This window comes from Oncorhynchus nerka, linkage group LG27 (assembly GCF_034236695.1).
Source record: "Oncorhynchus nerka isolate Pitt River linkage group LG27, Oner_Uvic_2.0, whole genome shotgun sequence".
In the NCBI taxonomy this organism is placed as follows: domain Eukaryota; kingdom Metazoa; phylum Chordata; class Actinopteri; order Salmoniformes; family Salmonidae; genus Oncorhynchus; species Oncorhynchus nerka.
In genome coordinates, this window is record NC_088422.1 from 3,484,844 (window position 1) to 3,504,092 (window position 19,249).

At 46.6% G+C, this 19,249-nt stretch overlaps 1 pseudogene; it reads left to right on the forward strand.

Annotated features, from left to right (window-relative positions):
- The window catches only part of LOC115124620 (protein mono-ADP-ribosyltransferase PARP8-like), a 153,290-nt pseudogene that overhangs the window by 115,367 nt on the left and 18,674 nt on the right, over nt 1-19,249 (forward strand).

Below are 19,249 nucleotides of genomic sequence, written 5' to 3' on the forward strand. Positions count from 1 at the left end.
CAATACCTTTCAATACCTCACCTTGTGAGGATAATGACACGGTCAATACCTTTCAATACCTCACCTTGTGGGGATAATGACACTGTCAATACCTTTCAGTACCTCACCTTGTGAGGATGATGACACTGTCAATACTTTTCAATACCTCACCTTGTGAGGATATTGACACTGTCAATACCTTTCAATACCTCACCTTGTGAGGATAATGACACTGAGCCTTTATGAGATTCTAGAACACATACTATCATAATAATTAATACAAATACTGGGGGTTAATGGCACTGAGCTTTTATTCTAGAATGTTTCTTAGATTCTAGAACACATCGGGAGGGAATCTTAGAACGTTCCTCCGTACAGAATCTTTCCAGATCGTTGATATCCTTCATCTGAGCTGGCCCTTTTCAATTCAAACCACAGTGTTTCAAATAGGGGTTTAAGCCCAGAGACTTTGTTTGATGTCTGCTCGGGTTGATTGTCTTTCTTGTAAAATCTACTTGTGGCCAAGTTTCACCCTCATGGCATGGGTAATCAGGTTTTTGGTTAAAATGTCCTGGAACTGGGTAAAGTTCATGATGCCGTTGACCTTACCAAGAGCCCCAGGACCAGTGGAAGGTAAAATAGCCAGGCGTTTACATTTGTCGGATGACGTGGAAATAGAGCTCTTTGGCCAGGCACACCAGTGTGGGGTTTGGATGTCGACATGAGGATGCATGAGCAGAACATAACCCTATACCTACTGAAAAATATGGTGCTGGGCAATTGTATTAGTTAAAACAAAAATATAATTTCCCAATTTACTTGAGCATACAACATAGCTCAGTTTTTGAATTATACATTTGATACATTTAATTTTATAAAACTGTATTAATAAATAAAAAACTGAGCTATAAAGTATGCTAAAGTAAATTGGGAAATTATATTATTTTAAACTAATACAATTGCCCACCAGCATATTTGATATCCAATATGGCACCCTATTCCCTATGTAGTGCACTACTTTATATGGCACCCTATTCCCTATGTAGTGCACTACTTTATATGGCACCCTATTCCCTATGTAGTGCACTACTTTATATGGCACCCTATTCCCTATGTAGTGCACTACTTTATATGGCACCCTATTCCCTATGTAGTGCACTACTTTATATGGCACCCTATTCCTATGTAGTGCAATACTTTATATGGCACCCTATTCCTATGTAGTGCACTACTTTATATGGCACCCTATTCCTATGTAGTGCACTACTTTATATGGCACCCTATTCCCTATGTAGTGCACTACTTTATATGGCACCCTATTCCCTATGTAGTGCACTACTTTATATGGCACCCTATTCCCTATGTAGTGCACTAGTTTTGATACAGGGAATAGGGTGTCATTTAGGATGCATCCTGTAAGTGATAAGTCTCTGGTGTTGTTGTCTCCTGTCTCTCGTGTCACGACTGCAGCAGCTGAAGTTCATGCACACCCCACACCAGTTCCTTCTACTCAACAGTCCTCCTGCCAAAGAGTCCAACTTCCGAGCTGCCAAAAACCTCTTCGGGAGTACCTTCGCTTTCCAGTAGGAACGTTTTTCTTACATATACCAGTAGCTAGCTACACATCAGCCCCACACTCGTGAACGCAACATGTGTTTTTTGCTCTTGTGCTCTTACACTGACAACTGTTTTGTTTTCAGGATATGTTTTCAGGATATGTTTTCAGGATATGTTTTTTCTCTTTTTAGTGGAAGAATACTTTACATAAAGTGTGTATGTATAATGATGCAGTTATTACAATGCTATGGAGGATTAGAGCGACACCTTTATAACATATTTTAATTCTCTCCTCAGTGGTTCTCACATAGAGAATTGGCACTCCATTTTGAGAAACGGTTTGGTGGTTGCATCCAACACAAGACTTCAGGTAAACAACAACAACAACAACATCCGAGGAGGTATACAATGTGTTTATCAACCCCTTAAAGGCACACACTGTGATTTGAAATGCCTGACCACTGAGACTAGTTTGTTTGGTATGCTGTGGGGTGGGGGCTGGTTTGGTATGCTGTGGGGTGGGGGCTGGTTTGGTATGCTGTAGGGTGGGGGCTGGTTTGGTATGCTGTAGGGTGGGGGCTGGTTTGGTATGCTGTAGGGTGGGGCTGGTTTGGTATGCTGTGGGGTGGGGGCTGGTTTGGTATGCTGTGGGGTGGGGGCTGGTTTGGTATGCTGTGGGGTGGGGGCTGGTTTGGTATGCTGTGGGGTGGGGGCTGGTTTGGTATGCTGTAGGGTGGGGGCTGGTTTGGTATGCTGTAGGGTGGGGGCTGGTTTGGTATGCTGTGGGGTGGGGGCTGGTTTGGTATGCTGTGGGGTGGGGGCTGGTTTGGTATGCTGTGGGGTGGGGGCTGGTTTGGTATGCTGTGGGGTGGGGGCTGGTTTGGTATGCTGTGGGGTGGGGTGGGGGCTGGTTTGGTATGCTGTGGGGTGGGGGCTGGTTTGGTATGCTGTGGGGTGGGGTTTGGTATGCTGTGGGGTGGGGTGGGGGCTGATTTGGTATGCTGTGGGGTGGGGGCTGGTTTGGTATGCTGTGGGGTGGGGGCTGGTTTGGTATGCTGTGGGGTGGGGGCTGGTTTGGTATGCTGTGGGGTGGGGGCTGGTTTGGTATGCTGTGGGGTGGGGGCTGGTTTGGTATGCTGTGGGGTGGGGGCTGGTTTGGTATGCTGTGGGGTGGGGGCTGGTTTGGTATGCTGTGGGGTGGGGGCTGGTTTGGTATGCTGTGGGGTGGGGGCTGGTTTGGTATGCTGTGGGGTGGGGGCTGGTTTGGTATGCTGTGGGGTGGGGGCTGGTTTGGTATGCTGTGGGGTGGGGGCTGGTTTGGTATGCTGTGGGGTGGGGGCTGGTTTGGTATGCTGTGGGGTGGGGGCTGGTTTGGTATGCTGTGGGGTGGGGGCTGGTTTGGTATGCTGTGGGGTGGGGGCTGGTTTGGTATGCTGTGGGGTGGGGCTGGTTTGGTATGCTGTGGGGTGGGGGCTGGTTTGGTATGCTGTGGGGTGGGGGCTGACACCTCTTTGCTTGCAATTCCACAGTTACCATACATATTTAATATACAGTACATTGCATATCGCATGATAAAGTGGAACTGACAGCGTTTTTTAACTACTTTGCAGATATGAAACAAACAGACAATCATAATAATATCAGTGAAACATGTCAAATCTCCAGTTTGTGCTACGAAAAACAACTTTATAAAAAAAGGCTTTAAAATAGTTTCTGTGTGACTCAACGTTCCCACGACGAAGAGAAAAGCATTGTTGTCAGAATAGATGGATGCAGTTCAATGCATGATTCATATAATTCACCAATACATTTCTTGTTAATCCCCCCAAAATATATTGCTTTCAGGTTGTAAACATTGTTTGCTTCCTGCAGCCATTTCGGGATGCACTATTTCAGTTTCAATCACTCAATATTTTTGGATACAAAAACGAACAAATGTAACTAAGGCTGGGAATGTTACAATGCAATCAAACTAGCAATGATAACAAGTCAGTCATAAGGTGGTTAATAAACTAGCTTATCTATTTATGTATCTATTTATTTAGCAACCTAAAAAAAACACGGGAGTCGAACGTTAGCTAACTAACTAGATGCTGGGAGGATGTCATGTCATTGGATAAGTGGCCGACGGTCGTCGTCCCCCCCCCCCCCCCATATCGTTTGTCGGTGGCAACAATTAGAGATCCAGGTGTCATTTGATTAGCTAGCGAGAAGTGTTAATCACTTTGCTAGCTAGCGATGCTGAACTTCAACGACTTTTTCCACAGTCAGAACGTATATCTTAGATGTCAATCAAATGTATTTGGCATCGACCAAATGGGCGGTCATTGGCAGGCACGTTCCCATTCAGTAGTGAAAACGTGAGTTGAGACAGGCGGTCATTGGCAGGCACGTTCCCATTCAGTAGTCAAAACGTGGGTTGAGACAGGCGTGCATTGGCAGGCACGTTCCCATTCAGTAGTCAAAACGTGGGTTGAGACAGGCGGTTATTGGCAGGCACGTTCCCATTCAGTAGTCAAAACGTGGGTTGAGACAGGCGGTCATTGGCAGGCACGTTCCCATTCAGTAGTCAAAACGTGGGTTGAGACAGGCGGGCATTGGCAGGCACGTTCCCATTCAGTAGTCAAAACGTGGGTTGAGACAGGCGGTCATTGGCAGGCACGTTCCCATTCAGTAGTCAAAACGTGGGTTGAGACAGGCGGTCATTGGCAGGCACGTTCCCATTCAGTAGTCAAAACGTGGGTTGAGACAGGCGGTCATTGGCAGGCACGTTCCTATTCAGTAGTCAAAACGTGAGTTTAGACAGGCGGTCATTGGCAGGCAAGTTCCCATTCAGTAGTCAAAACGTGGGTTGAGACAGGCGTGCATTGGCAGGCACGTTCCCATTCAGTAGTCAAAACGTGGGTTGAGACAGGCGGTCATCGGCAGGCACGTTCCCATTCAGTAGTCAAAACGTGGGTTGAGACAGGCGGTCATTGGCAGGCACGTTCCCATTCAGTAGTCAAAACGTGGGTTGAGACAGGCGTGCATCGGCAGGCACGTTCCCATTCAGTAGTCAAAACGTGGGTTGAGACAGGCGGTCATCGGCAGGCACGTTCCCATTCAGTAGTCAAAACGTGGGTTGAGACAGGCGGTCATTGGCAGGCACGTTCCCATTCAGTAGTCAAAACGTGGGTTGAGACAGGCGTGCATTGGCAGGCACGTTCCCATTCAGTAGTCAAAACGTGGGTTGAGACAGGCGGTCATTGGCAGGCACGTTCCCATTCAGTAGTCAAAACGTGGGTTGAGACAGGCGTGCATTGGCAGGCACGTTCCCATTCAGTAGTCAAAACGTGGGTTGAGACAGGCGTGCATTGGCAGGCACGTTCCCATTCAGTAGTCAAAACGTGGGTTGAGACAGGCGGTCATTGGCAGGCACGTTCCCATTCAGTAGTCAAAACGTGGGTTGAGACAGGCGTGCATTGGCAGGCACGTTCCCATTCAGTAGTCAAAACGTGGGTTGAGACAGGCGGTCATTGGCAGGCACGTTCTTATTCAGTAGTCAAAACGTGGGTTGAGACAGGCGGGCATTGGCAGGCACGTTCCCATTCAGTAGTCAAAACGTGGGTTGAGACAGGCGGTCATTGGCAGGCACGTTCCCATTCGGTAGTCAAAACGTGGGTTGAGACAGGCGTGCATTGGCAGGCACGTTCCCATTCGGTAGTCAAAACGTGGGTTGAGACAGGCGGTCATTGGCAGGCACGTTCCCATTCGGTAGTCAAAACGTGAGTTGAGACAGGCGGGCATTGGCAGGCACGTTCCCATTCAGTAGTCAAAACGTGAGTTTAGACAGGCGGTCATCGGCAGACAAGCTGCAACAGGGCGAGCAGGCTACTATTCCCACATCCTTTATCAGTGCAATTTTGACAGCCAACTAGCTGGACAGGTTTGAGAGGGTTTATCTAGTGTTCCCTCATTAGAGTTTAGCTCATCTCGCTCTGGCTAGCATTAGTTGTTTATCTTGTTGTTGTTGTTGTTGTTGTTGTGCATAGGAGAAAGCCTACCTGTTCATGGTTGTATGATCAATAGGACTGTAAAGTTCCCAAATGTAAGAGGACTCCCGTGGTGTTGACATATTTTGCAGAAATCCATTCAGGTGTTTTTTGTGGCTTTTGGTGAAAGTGTTCTAATGATCTAAAGTCATACTGTTGCTACTGATGACAGGCCCTACTTCCTGTAACACACAGTCCAGTTCATAGTGAATGATGACAGGCCCTACTTCCTGTAACACACAGTCCAGTTCATAGTGAATGATGACAGGCCCTACTGCCTGTAAACACACAGTCCAGTTCATAGTGAATGATGACAGGCCCTACTTCCTGTAACACACAGTCCAGTTCATAGTGAATGATGACAGGCCCTACTGCTGTAAACACACAGTCCAGTTCATAGTGAATGATGACAGGCCCTACTGCCTGTAAACACACAGTCCAGTTCATAGTGAATGATGACAGGCCCTACTGCCTGTTAACACACAGTCCAGTTCATAGTGAATGATGACAGGCCCTACTTCCTGTAACACACAGTCCAGTTCATAGTGAATGATGACAGGCCCTACTGCTGTAAACACACAGTCCAGTTCATAGTGAATGATGACAGGCCCTACTGCCTGTAAACACACAGTCCAGTTCATAGTGAATGATGACAGGCCCTACTGCCTGTAAACACACAGTCCAGTTCATAGTGAATGATGACAGGCCCTACTGCTGTAACACACAGTCCAGTTCATAGTGAATGATGACAGGCCCTACTGCTGTAACACACAGTCCAGTTCATAGTGAATGATGGCAGGCCCTACTGCTGTAACACACAGTCCAGTTCATAGTGAATGATGACAGGCCCTACTGCTGTAACACACAGTCCAGTTCATAGTGAATGATGACAGGCCCTACTGCTGTAACACACAGTCCAGTTCATAGTGAATGATGGCAGGCCCTACTGCCTGTTAACACACAGTCCAGTTCATAGTGAATGATGACAGGCCCTACTGTCTGTAAACACACAGTCCAGTTCATAGTGAATGATGACAGGCCCTACTGTCTGTAAACACAGTCCAGTTCATAGTGAATGATGACAGGCCCTACTGCCTGTAAACACACAGTCCAGTTCATAGTGAATGATGACAGGCCCTACTGCCTGTAAACACACAGTCCAGTTCATAGTGAATGATGACAGGCCCTACTGCCTGTAAACACACAGTCCAGTTCATAGTGAATGATGACAGGCCCTACTGCTGTAACACACAGTCCAGTTCATAGTGAATGATGACAGGCCCTACTGCTGTAACACACAGTCCAGTTCATAGTGAATGATGGCAGGCCCTACTGCTGTAACACACAGTCCAGTTCATAGTGAATGATGACAGGCCCTACTGCTGTAACACACAGTCCAGTTCATAGTGAATGATGACAGGCCCTACTGCTGTAACACACAGTCCAGTTCATAGTGAATGATGGCAGGCCCTACTGCCTGTTAACACACAGTCCAGTTCATAGTGAATGATGACAGGCCCTACTGTCTGTAAACACACAGTCCAGTTCATAGTGAATGATGACAGGCCCTACTGTCTGTAAACACAGTCCAGTTCATAGTGAATGATGACAGGCCCTACTGTCTGTAAACACACAGTCCAGTTCATAGTGAATGATGACAGGCCCTACTGTCTGTAAACACACAGTCCAGTTCATAGTGAATGATGACAGGCCCTACTGCCTGTAAACACACAGTCCAGTTCATAGTGAATGATGACAGGCCCTACTGCCTGTAAACACACAGTCCAGTTCATAGTGAATGATGACAGGCCCTACTGTCTGTAAACACACAGTCCAGTTCATAGTGAATGATGACAGGCCCTACTGCCTGTAAACACACAGTCCAGTTCATAGTGATTGATGACAGGCCCTACTGCTGTAAACACACAGTCCAGTTCATAGTGAATGATGACAGGCCCTACTGCCTGTAAACACACAGTCCAGTTCATAGTGAATGATGACAGGCCCTACTGCCTGTAAACACACAGTCCAGTTCATAGTGAATGATGACAGGCCCTACTGCTGTAACACACAGTCCAGTTCATAGTGAATGATGGCAGGCCCTACTGCTGTAACACACAGTCCAGTTCATAGTGAATGATGGCAGGCCCTACTGCTGTAACACACAGTCCAGTTCATAGTGAATGATGACAGGCCCTACTGCTGTAACACACAGTCCAGTTCATAGTGAATGATGACAGGCCCTACTGCTGTAACACACAGTCCAGTTCATAGTGAATGATGGCAGGCCCTACTGCCTGTTAACACACAGTCCAGTTCATAGTGAATGATGACAGGCCCTACTGTCTGTAAACACACAGTCCAGTTCATAGTGAATGATGACAGGCCCTACTGTCTGTAAACACACAGTCCAGTTCATAGTGAATGATGACAGGCCCTACTGTCTGTAAACACACAGTCCAGTTCATAGTGAATGATGACAGGCCCTACTGTCTGTAAACACACAGTCCAGTTCATAGTGAATGATGACAGGCCCTACTGCCTGTAAACACACAGTCCAGTTCATAGTGAATGATGACAGGCCCTACTGCCTGTAAACACACAGTCCAGTTCATAGTGAATGATGACAGGCCCTACTGTCTGTAAACACACAGTCCAGTTCATAGTGAATGATGACAGGCCCTACTGCCTGTAAACACACAGTCCAGTTCATAGTGATTGATGACAGGCCCTACTGCCTGTAAACACACAGTCCAGTTCATAGTGAATGATGACAGGCCCTACTGCCTGTAAACACAGTCCAGTTCATAGTGAATGATGACAGGCCCTACTGCTGTAACACACAGTCCAGTTCATAGTGAATGATGACAGGCCCTACTGCCTGTAAACACACAGTCCAGTTCATAGTGAATGATGACAGGCCCTACTGCCTGTAAACACACAGTCCAGTTCATAGTGAATGATGACAGGCCCTACTGCCTGTAAACACAGTCCAGTTCATAGTGAATGATGACAGGCCCTACTGCTGTAACACACAGTCCAGTTCATAGTGAATGATGACAGGCCCTACTGTCTGTAAACACACAGTCCAGTTCATAGTGAATGATGGCAGGCCCTACTGCCTGTAACACACAGTCCAGTTCATAGTGAATGATGACAGGCCCTACTGCTGTAACACACAGTCCAGTTCATAGTGAATGATGACAGGCCCTACTGCCTGTAAACACACAGTCCAGTTCATAGTGAATGATGACAGGCCCTACTGCTGTAACACACAGTCCAGTTCATAGTGAATGATGACAGGCCCTACTGCTGTAACACACAGTCCAGTTCATAGTGAATGATGGCAGGCCCTACTGTTGTAAACACACAGTCCAGTTCATAGTGCCTGTAAACACACAGTCCAGTTCATAGTGAATGATGACAGGCCCTACTGCTGTAACACACAGTCCAGTTCATAGTGATTGATGACAGGCCCTACTGCCTGTAAACACACAGTCCAGTTCATAGTGAATGATGACAGGCCCTACTGCTGTAAACACACAGTCCAGTTCATAGTGAATGATGACAGGCCCTACTGCTGTAACACACAGTCCAGTTCATAGTGAATGATGACAGGCCCTACTGCCTGTAAACACACAGTCCAGTTCATAGTGAATGATGACAGGCCCTACTGTCTGTAAACACACAGTCCAGTTCAAAGTGAATGATGACAGGCCCTACTGCCTGTAAACACAGTCCAGTTCATAGTGAATGATGGCAGGCCCTACTGCCTGTAAACACACAGTCCAGTTCATAGTGAATGATGACAGGCCCTACTGCCTGTAAACACACAGTCCAGTTCATAGTGACTGACAGGCCCTACTGCCTGTAAACACACAGTCCAGTTCATAGTGAATGATGACAGGCCCTACTGCCTGTAAACACACAGTCCAGTTCATAGTGAATGATGACAGGCCCTACTGCCTGTAAACACACAGTCCAGTTCATAGTGAATGATGACAGGCCCTACTGCCTGTAAACACACAGTCCAGTTCATAGTGAATGATGACAGGCCCTACTGCCTGTAAACACACAGTCCAGTTCATAGTGAATGATGACAGGCCCTACTGCCTGTAAACACACAGTCCAGTTCATAGTGAATGATGACAGGCCCTACTGCCTGTAAACACACAGTCCAGTTCATAGTGAATGATGACAGGCCCTACTGTCTGTAAACACACAGTCAAGTTCATAGTGAATGATGACAGGCCCTACTGTCTGTAAACACACAGTCAAGTTCATAGTGAATGATGACAGGCCCTACTGCCTGTAAACACACAGTCCAGTTCATAGTGAATGATGATAGGCCCTACTGTCTGTAAACACACAGTCCAGTTCATAGTGAATGATGACAGGCCCTACTGCTGTTACACACAGTCCAGTTCATAGTGCCTGTAAACACACAGTCCAGTTCATAGTGAATGATGGCAGGCCCTACTGCCTGTAAACACACAGTCCAGTTCATAGTGAATGATGACAGGCCCTACTGTCTGTAAACACACAGTCCAGTTCATAGTGAATGATGACAGGCCCTACTGCCTGTAACACACAGTCCAGTTCATAGTGAATGATGACAGGCCCTACTGTCTGTAAACACACAGTCCAGTTCATAGTGAATGATGCCTGTAAACAGTTCACAGTCCAGTTCATAGTGAATGATGGCAGGCCCTACTGCCTGTAAACACACAGTCCAGTTCATAGTGAATGATGACAGGCCCTACTGTCTGTAAACACACAGTCCAGTTCATAGTGAATGATGACAGGCCCTACTGCCTGTAACACACAGTCCAGTTCATAGTGAATGATGACAGGCCCTACTGCCTGTAAACACACAGTCCAGTTCATAGTGATTGATGACAGGCCCTACTGCCTGTAAACACACAGTACAGTTCATAGTGAATGATGACAGGCCCTACTGTCTGTAAACACACAGTCCAGTTCAAAGTGAATGATGACAGGCCCTACTGCCTGTAAACACACAGTCCAGTTCATAGTGAATGATGACAGGCCCTACTGCCTGTAAACACACAGTCCAGTTCATAGTGAATGATGACAGGCCCTACTGCCTGTAAACACAGGGTCCAGTTCATAGTGAATGATGGCAGGCCCTACTGCCTGTAAACACACAGTCCAGTTCATAGTGAATGATGACAGACCCTACTTCCTGTAAACACACAGTCCAGTTCATAGTGCCTGTAAACACACAGTCCAGTTCATAGTGAATGATGACAGGCCCTACTGCCTGTAAACACACAGTCCAGTTCATAGTGAATGATGACAGGCCCTACTGCCTGTAAACACACAGTCCAGTTCAGAGTGAATGATGACAGGCCCTACTGTCTGTAAACACACAGTCCAGTTCATAGTGAATGATGACAGGCCCTACTGTCTGTAAACACACAGTCCAGTTCATAGTGAATGATGACAGGCCCTACTGCCTGTAAACACACAGTACAGTTCATAGTGAATGATGACCTGCCCTACTGCCTGTAAACACACAGTCCAGTTCAAAGTGAATGATGACAGGCCCTACTGCCTGTAAACACACAGTCCAGTTCATAGTGAATGATGGCAGGCCCTACTGCCTGTAAACACACAGTCCAGTTCAAAGTGAATGATGACAGGCCCTACTGCCTGTAAACACAGTCCAGTTCATAGTGAATGATGGCAGGCCCTACTGCCTGTAAACACACAGTCCAGTTCATAGTGAATGATGACAGGCCCTACTGCCTGTAAACACACAGTCCAGTTCATAGTGACTGACACGCCCTACTGCCTGTAAACACACAGTCCAGTTCATAGTGAATGATGACAGGCCCTACTGCCTGTAAACACACAGTCCAGTTCATAGTGAATGATGACAGGCCCTACTGCCTGTAAACACACAGTCCAGTTCATAGTGAATGATGACAGGCCCTACTGCCTGTAAACACACAGTCCAGTTCATAGTGAATGATGACAGGCCCTACTGCCTGTAAACACACAGTCCAGTTCATAGTGAATGATGACAGGCCCTACTGTCTGTAAACACACAGTCAAGTTCATAGTGAATGATGACAGGCCCTACTGTCTGTAAACACACAGTCAAGTTCATAGTGAATGATGACAGGCCCTACTGCCTGTAAACACACAGTCCAGTTCATAGTGAATGATGACAGGCCCTACTGTCTGTAAACACACAGTCAAGTTCATAGTGAATGATGACAGGCCCTACTGTCTGTAAACACACAGTCAAGTTCATAGTGAATGATGACAGGCCCTACTGTCTGTAAACACACAGTCCAGTTCAAAGTGAATGATGACAGGCCCTACTGTCTGTAAACACACAGTCCAGTTCATAGTGAATGATGACAGGCCCTACTGCCTGTAAACACACAGTCCAGTTCATAGTGAATGATGACAGGCCCTACTGCCTGTAACACACAGTCCAGTTCATAGTGAATGATGACAGGCCCTACTGTCTGTAAACACACAGTCCAGTTCATAGTGAATGATGACAGGCCCTACTGCCTGTAACACACAGTCCAGTTCATAGTGAATGATGACAGGCCCTACTGCTGTTACACACAGTCCAGTTCATAGTGCCTGTAAACACACAGTCCAGTTCATAGTGAATGATGGCAGGCCCTACTGCCTGTAAACACACAGTCCAGTTCATAGTGAATGATGACAGGCCCTACTGCCTGTAAACACACAGTCCAGTTCATAGTGACTGACAGGCCCTACTGCCTGTAAACACACAGTCCAGTTCATAGTGAATGATGACAGGCCCTACTGCCTGTAAACACACAGTCCAGTTCATAGTGAATGATGACAGGCCCTACTGCCTGTAAACACACAGTCCAGTTCATAGTGAATGATGACAGGCCCTACTGCCTGTAAACACACAGTCCAGTTCATAGTGAATGATGACAGGCCCTACTGCCTGTAAACACACAGTCCAGTTCATAGTGAATGATGACAGGCCCTACTGCCTGTAAACACACAGTCCAGTTCATAGTGAATGATGACAGGCCCTACTGCCTGTAAACACACAGTCCAGTTCATAGTGAATGATGACAGGCCCTACTGTCTGTAAACACACAGTCAAGTTCATAGTGAATGATGACAGGCCCTACTGTCTGTAAACACACAGTCAAGTTCATAGTGAATGATGACAGGCCCTACTGCCTGTAAACACACAGTCCAGTTCATAGTGAATGATGATAGGCCCTACTGTCTGTAAACACACAGTCCAGTTCATAGTGAATGATGACAGGCCCTACTGCTGTTACACACAGTCCAGTTCATAGTGCCTGTAAACACACAGTCCAGTTCATAGTGAATGATGGCAGGCCCTACTGCCTGTAAACACACAGTCCAGTTCATAGTGAATGATGACAGGCCCTACTGTCTGTAAACACACAGTCCAGTTCATAGTGAATGATGACAGGCCCTACTGCCTGTAACACACAGTCCAGTTCATAGTGAATGATGACAGGCCCTACTGCTGTTACACACAGTCCAGTTCATAGTGCCTGTAAACACACAGTCCAGTTCATAGTGAATGATGACAGGCCCTACTGCCTGTAAACACACAGTCCAGTTCATAGTGAATGATGACAGGCCCTACTGCCTGTAAACACACAGTCCAGTTCATAGTGATTGATGACAGGCCCTACTGCCTGTAAACACACAGTACAGTTCATAGTGAATGATGACAGGCCCTACTGTCTGTAAACAAACAGTCCAGTTCAAAGTGAATGATGACAGGCCCTACTGCCTGTAAACACACAGTCCAGTTCATAGTGAATGATGACAGGCCCTACTGCCTGTAAACACACAGTCCAGTTCATAGTGAATGATGACAGGCCCTACTGCCTGTAAACACAGGGTCCAGTTCATAGTGAATGATGGCAGGCCCTACTGCCTGTAAACACACAGTCCAGTTCATAGTGAATGATGACAGACCCTACTTCCTGTAAACACACAGTCCAGTTCATAGTGCCTGTAAACACACAGTCCAGTTCATAGTGAATGATGACAGGCCCTACTGTCTGTAAACACACAGTCCAGTTCATAGTGAATGATGACAGGCCCTACTGTCTGTAAACACACAGTCCAGTTCATAGTGAATGATGACAGGCCCTACTGCCTGTAAACACACAGTACAGTTCATAGTGAATGATGACAGGCCCTACTGCCTGTAAACACACAGTCCAGTTCAAAGTGAATGATGACAGGCCCTACTGCCTGTAAACACACAGTCCAGTTCATAGTGAATGATGGCAGGCCCTACTGCCTGTAAACACACAGTCCAGTTCAAAGTGAATGATGACAGGCCCTACTGCCTGTAAACACAGTCCAGTTCATAGTGAATGATGGCAGGCCCTACTGCCTGTAAACACACAGTCCAGTTCATAGTGAATGATGACAGGCCCTACTGCCTGTAAACACACAGTCCAGTTCATAGTGACTGACACGCCCTACTGCCTGTAAACACACAGTCCAGTTCATAGTGAATGATGACAGGCCCTACTGCCTGTAAACACACAGTCCAGTTCATAGTGAATGATGACAGGCCCTACTGCCTGTAAACACACAGTCCAGTTCATAGTGAATGATGACAGGCCCTACTGCCTGTAAACACACAGTCCAGTTCATAGTGAATGATGACAGGCCCTACTGCCTGTAAACACACAGTCCAGTTCATAGTGAATGATGACAGGCCCTACTGTCTGTAAACACACAGTCAAGTTCATAGTGAATGATGACAGGCCCTACTGTCTGTAAACACACAGTCAAGTTCATAGTGAATGATGACAGGCCCTACTGCCTGTAAACACACAGTCCAGTTCATAGTGAATGATGACAGGCCCTACTGTCTGTAAACACACAGTCAAGTTCATAGTGAATGATGACAGGCCCTACTGTCTGTAAACACACAGTCCAGTTCAAAGTGAATGATGACAGGCCCTACTGTCTGTAAACACACAGTCCAGTTCATAGTGAATGATGACAGGCCCTACTGCCTGTAAACACACAGTCCAGTTCATAGTGAATGATGACAGGCCCTACTGCCTGTAACACACAGTCCAGTTCATAGTGAATGATGACAGGCCCTACTGTCTGTAAACACACAGTCCAGTTCATAGTGAATGATGACAGGCCCTACTGCCTGTAACACACAGTCCAGTTCATAGTGAATGATGACAGGCCCTACTGCTGTTACACACAGTCCAGTTCATAGTGCCTGTAAACACACAGTCCAGTTCATAGTGAATGATGGCAGGCCCTACTGCCTGTAAACACACAGTCCAGTTCATAGTGAATGATGACAGGCCCTACTGCCTGTAAACACACAGTCCAGTTCATAGTGACTGACAGGCCCTACTGCCTGTAAACACACAGTCCAGTTCATAGTGAATGATGACAGGCCCTACTGCCTGTAAACACACAGTCCAGTTCATAGTGAATGATGACAGGCCCTACTGCCTGTAACACACAGTCCAGTTCATAGTGAATGATGACAGGCCCTACTGTCTGTAAACACACAGTCAAGTTCATAGTGAATGATGACAGGCCCTACTGCCTGTAAACACACAGTCCAGTTCATAGTGAATGATGACAGGCCCTACTGTCTGTAAACACACAGTCAAGTTCATAGTGAATGATGACAGGCCCTACTGTCTGTAAACACACAGTCAAGTTCATAGTGAATGATGACAGGCCCTACTGCCTGTAAACACACAGTCCAGTTCATAGTGAATGATGACAGGCCCTACTGTCTGTAAACACACAGTCAAGTTCATAGTGAATGATGACAGGCCCTACTGTCTGTAAACACACAGTCAAGTTCATAGTGAATGATGACAGGCCCTACTGCCTGTAAACACACAGTCCAGTTCATAGTGAATGATGACAGGCCCTACTGTCTGTAAACACACAGTCAAGTTCATAGTGAATGATGACAGGCCCTACTGTCTGTAAACACACAGTCCAGTTCAAAGTGAATGATGACAGGCCCTACTGTCTGTAAACACACAGTCCAGTTCATAGTGAATGATGACAGGCCCTACTGCCTGTAAACACACAGTCCAGTTCATAGTGAATGATGACAGGCCCTACTGCCTGTAACACACAGTCCAGTTCATAGTGAATGATGACAGGCCCTACTGTCTGTAAACACACAGTCCAGTTCATAGTGAATGATGACAGGCCCTACTGCCTGTAACACACAGTCCAGTTCATAGTGAATGATGACAGGCCCTACTGCTGTTACACACAGTCCAGTTCATAGTGCCTGTAAACACACAGTCCAGTTCATAGTGAATGATGGCAGGCCCTACTGCCTGTAAACACACAGTCCAGTTCATAGTGAATGATGACAGGCCCTACTGCCTGTAAACACACAGTCCAGTTCATAGTGACTGACAGGCCCTACTGCCTGTAAACACACAGTCCAGTTCATAGTGAATGATGACAGGCCCTACTGCCTGTAAACACACAGTCCAGTTCATAGTGAATGATGACAGGCCCTACTGCCTGTAACACACAGTCCAGTTCATAGTGAATGATGACAGGCCCTACTGTCTGTAAACACACAGTCAAGTTCATAGTGAATGATGACAGGCCCTACTGCCTGTAAACACACAGTCCAGTTCATAGTGAATGATGACAGGCCCTACTGTCTGTAAACACACAGTCAAGTTCATAGTGAATGATGACAGGCCCTACTGTCTGTAAACACACAGTCAAGTTCATAGTGAATGATGACAGGCCCTACTGCCTGTAAACACACAGTCCAGTTCATAGTGAATGATGACAGGCCCTACTGTCTGTAAACACACAGTCAAGTTCATAGTGAATGATGACAGGCCCTACTGTCTGTAAACACACAGTCAAGTTCATAGTGAATGATGACAGGCCCTACTGCCTGTAAACACACAGTCCAGTTCATAGTGAATGATGACAGGCCCTACTGTCTGTAAACACACAGTCAAGTTCATAGTGAATGATGACAGGCCCTACTGTCTGTAAACACACAGTCCAGTTCAAAGTGAATGATGACAGGCCCTACTGTCTGTAAACACACAGTCCAGTTCATAGTGAATGATGACAGGCCCTACTGCCTGTAAACACACAGTCCAGTTCATAGTGAATGATGACAGGCCCTACTGCCTGTAACACACAGTCCAGTTCATAGTGAATGATGACAGGCCCTACTGTCTGTAAACACACAGTCCAGTTCATAGTGAATGATGACAGGCCCTACTGCCTGTAACACACAGTCCAGTTCATAGTGAATGATGACAGGCCCTACTGCTGTTACACACAGTCCAGTTCATAGTGCCTGTAAACACACAGTCCAGTTCATAGTGAATGATGGCAGGCCCTACTGCCTGTAAACACACAGTCCAGTTCATAGTGAATGATGACAGGCCCTACTGCCTGTAAACACACAGTCCAGTTCATAGTGACTGACAGGCCCTACTGCCTGTAAACACACAGTCCAGTTCATAGTGAATGATGACAGGCCCTACTGCCTGTAAACACACAGTCCAGTTCATAGTGAATGATGACAGGCCCTACTGCCTGTAAACACACAGTCCAGTTCATAGTGAATGATGACAGGCCCTACTGCCTGTAAACACACAGTCCAGTTCATAGTGAATGATGACAGGCCCTACTGCCTGTAAACACACAGTCCAGTTCATAGTGAATGATGACAGGCCCTACTGCCTGTAAACACACAGTCCAGTTCATAGTGAATGATGACAGGCCCTACTGTCTGTAAACACACAGTCAAGTTCATAGTGAATGATGACAGGCCCTACTGTCTGTAAACACACAGTCAAGTTCATAGTGAATGATGACAGGCCCTACTGCCTGTAAACACACAGTCCAGTTCATAGTGAATGATGATAGGCCCTACTGTCTGTAAACACACAGTCCAGTTCATAGTGAATGATGACAGGCCCTACTGCTGTTACACACAGTCCAGTTCATAGTGCCTGTAAACACACAGTCCAGTTCATAGTGAATGATGGCAGGCCCTACTGCCTGTAAACACACAGTCCAGTTCATAGTGAATGATGACAGGCCCTACTGTCTGTAAACACACAGTCCAGTTCATAGTGAATGATGACAGGCCCTACTGCCTGTAACACACAGTCCAGTTCATAGTGAATGATGACAGGCCCTACTGCTGTTACACACAGTCCAGTTCATAGTGCCTGTAAACACACAGTCCAGTTCATAGTGAATGATGACAGGCCCTACTGCCTGTAAACACACAGTCCAGTTCATAGTGAATGATGACAGGCCCTACTGCCTGTAAACACACAGTCCAGTTCATAGTGATTGATGACAGGCCCTACTGCCTGTAAACACACAGTACAGTTCATAGTGAATGATGACAGGCCCTACTGTCTGTAAACACACAGTCCAGTTCAAAGTGAATGATGACAGGCCCTACTGCCTGTAAACACACAGTCCAGTTCATAGTGAATGATGACAGGCCCTACTGCCTGTAAACACAGGGTCCAGTTCATAGTGAATGATGGCAGGCCCTACTGCCTGTAAACACACAGTCCAGTTCATAGTGAATGATGACAGACCCTACTTCCTGTAAACACACAGTCCAGTTCATAGTGCCTGTAAACACACAGTCCAGTTCATAGTGAATGATGACAGGCCCTACTGCCTGTAAACACACAGTCCAGTTCATAGTGAATGATGACAGGCCCTACTGCCTGTAAACACACAGTCCAGTTCAGAGTGAATGATGACAGGCCCTACTGTCTGTAAACACACAGTCCAGTTCATAGTGAATGATGACAGGCCCTACTGTCTGTAAACACACAGTCCAGTTCATAGTGAATGATGACAGGCCCTACTGCCTGTAAACACACAGTACAGTTCATAGTGAATGATGACAGGCCCTACTGCCTGTAAACACACAGTCCAGTTCAAAGTGAATGATGACAGGCCCTACTGCCTGTAAACACACAGTCCAGTTCATAGTGAATGATGGCAGGCCCTACTGCCTGTAAACACACAGTCCAGTTCAAAGTGAATGATGACAGGCCCTACTGCCTGTAAACACAGTCCAGTTCATAGTGAATGATGGCAGGCCCTACTGCCTGTAAACACACAGTCCAGTTCATAGTGAATGATGACAGGCCCTACTGCCTGTAAACACACAGTCCAGTTCATAGTGACTGACACGCCCTACTGCCTGTAAACACACAGTCCAGTTCATAGTGAATGATGACAGGCCCTACTGCCTGTAAACACACAGTCCAGTTCATAGTGAATGATGACAGGCCCTACTGCCTGTAAACACACAGTCCAGTTCATAGTGAATGATGACAGGCCCTACTGCCTGTAAACACACAGTCCAGTTCATAGTGAATGATGACAGGCCCTACTGCCTGTAAACACACAGTCCAGTTCATAGTGAATGATGACAGGCCCTACTGTCTGTAAACACACAGTCAAGTTCATAGTGAATGATGACAGGCCCTACTGTCTGTAAACACACAGTCAAGTTCATAGTGAATGATGACAGGCCCTACTGCCTGTAAACACACAGTCCAGTTCATAGTGAATGATGACAGGCCCTACTGTCTGTAAACACACAGTCAAGTTCATAGTGA